The sequence below is a fragment of the Benincasa hispida genome, unplaced genomic scaffold (assembly GCF_009727055.1).
Source record: "Benincasa hispida cultivar B227 unplaced genomic scaffold, ASM972705v1 Contig207, whole genome shotgun sequence".
Taxonomy (NCBI): domain Eukaryota; kingdom Viridiplantae; phylum Streptophyta; class Magnoliopsida; order Cucurbitales; family Cucurbitaceae; genus Benincasa; species Benincasa hispida.
Window position 1 is genome coordinate 516,482 of NW_024064645.1, and position 2,482 is coordinate 518,963.

Here is a 2,482-nt window from a genome sequence, read left to right on the forward strand (position 1 = left end):
CTTTCCTTTTTGTCCCCACTACCGATTCGGCCCCCTCTTTCCCTATTATTTTCTCTTTCCCCCTCCATTTTTTTTTACACAAACGGCCACCACTCCAACACCAAACGCCAACACACGCTGCCTCTGCACGTCATAGCATACTACTATCGCACGCACTGGTTGGTTCTTCTTCTTTTTGCTTTTTTTTTCTAATAAATGTTATTTGTAGGTTGTGTTTGTGTTATTATTCTAATAAAGGGTTCTGTTTCAGATTTGAATTAGGATATACATTTGTTTATGAATGAAACTTTTATTCTATCTTTGGTTTGTATTTGGATGGATATAATGAAAGATGAATTATTTATGTATTTTGATTTTAATTTTGTACATGAGATTCATTTGTTAATATTGAAATTTAATCTTTTCTTTTTATGGATATAATATGCTTTAAGGTTTAAAATTGAATTGTTAAGGATGTTTAAAGCAAATTAACTAAATTTCACACTTTTTACTTGCTAGTGTTAAATTATCGATTGACCCAAAAAATTTAAGTTGATAGGTAAAGGTAAATTTGTTATCATATCATCTAAAAAAACTCTAGTAAAGAGTTGTTTTGTTTGATTGATTAAAAAGATTGTGAGTAAAAATGAAAACCTTGAAAAAAAAAAATTAGAAAATGGAAAACATTTGACCTTTTAGTTTTATTTATTTAGATTTTATTAGTAAAGATTCACAATCGTAAATATTTGACCCTTTTTTCCTTACTAATGTTCTTGTCACATGCTTGATGCAGACCGATCCTTCTGTAAAGTAAGAAGGAACACTAGAAATGTAGTGCTCTCTTGTTCTCATCATAAAGGCCAAAACTTAGAGATAAAGGAATATCTCCTTTATATAGCCAAAACTTAGACATGCTTTATTCATTTGGTTCAACGATGAATAATTGATTAAGCTTAGAGATAGATTTTTGAGAGAGTACTTTGACGGAGTTATACAATTCATGGAAGTGGTAAAGTGTCATGTAAATGGAGAGGGGAAAACGATATGCCCGTGTAAAAGTCGTCGGAATTCAATGTCTTAGACATTAGATGAAGTAGAACGACACTTATTTGCTAGTAGAATATCTTCTTCATATAGTCAATGAATTTATCATGGAGAACCGATAAATTTAGCTCAACTTCAAAGAGTCAGGACTCCTTTAGCTCCTTCAGCGGATGATGGATTAAGGGAAGAACTTACTGCACACAATGATGATGATGAGTTGTTCAATCTTTTAAATGATTTGCAAGGACCGATGAGAGAAGAGGCATATGATGAAGATGAAGAAGACTTTGGAGATGAAATGCCTAAGAACATCGAACAAAAAGATACTTCAAACATTTTTTAGGAGTTGATGGATGAAGCACATAACCCGTTGTACCATAGTTGTACAAAATTTTCCTCATTGAACTTCTTAGTGAGGTTGATGCATATTAAGGTTCTCAATAATTGGAGTAACAAATCCTTTGATATGTTACTAGATTTGTTAAAAGATGCCTTTCCAACTGGTGCATGCATACTTAGTTCTTTTTATGAAGTCAAGAGGAAATTACGTGACCTAGGACTAGGATATGATTCTATTCATGCTTGCAAGTATGACTACATTTTATTTTGGAAAAAATATTTTAATTGTCAAAGTTGTCCATTGTGTGGTGAATCTCGATACAAAATAAAGGATGGTAAGAATAAAAAGATCCTAAACAAAATTCTACGTCATTTTCCATTAATACCGAGGTTATAACAATTGTTTTCATAAAAAAACATTGCTTTTGAGATGCGATGGCATAAGGATAAACGAGTTGAAACTAATGGTGTGTTGTGACATCCAGCTGATGCTGAAGGACGGAAATGTTTTGATAGAGAGTTTCCTGAATTTGCTCAGACCTAAGGAATGTTCGGTTAGTCTTAGCTTCCGATGGATTTAATCCATTTGGGAATATGAATACTGCATATAGCATGTGGTCCGTGATGTTTGTTCCTTACAATTTCCCACCATGGAAGTGCATGAAGGAATATAATTTTTTAATGTCTTTACTTATACCAGGATCAAAGTCTCCTGGAGAAGAAATTGCTGTCTATTTACAACCACTGATTGAAGAGTTGAAAGAGTTATGGAACAATGGTGTGCGCACTTAGCATTGCATGAGTGGGGGGTACTTTCAGTTACGTGCATGTTTGTTGTGGACCATTAATGACTTTCATGGGTCGTCGATGTTATCTTCCAGATAACTACAATTGGCGTAAGAGTAAGCAATATGATGGTAAATTGGAGCATAGACCTCCACCCGTTGTAATGAATGGAGATGAGATCCTAAAACAAGTCAATGCACTAAACTTTCCAATACTAAGTAAGCATCCAACCAAACGAGATAAGAAAAGAAAAAGGATGATTAATTAGACAAAAAAGGTATATTTTTTTAGCTCTCATACTGGTCTAAATTAATGTTACGACATAAGTTAGATG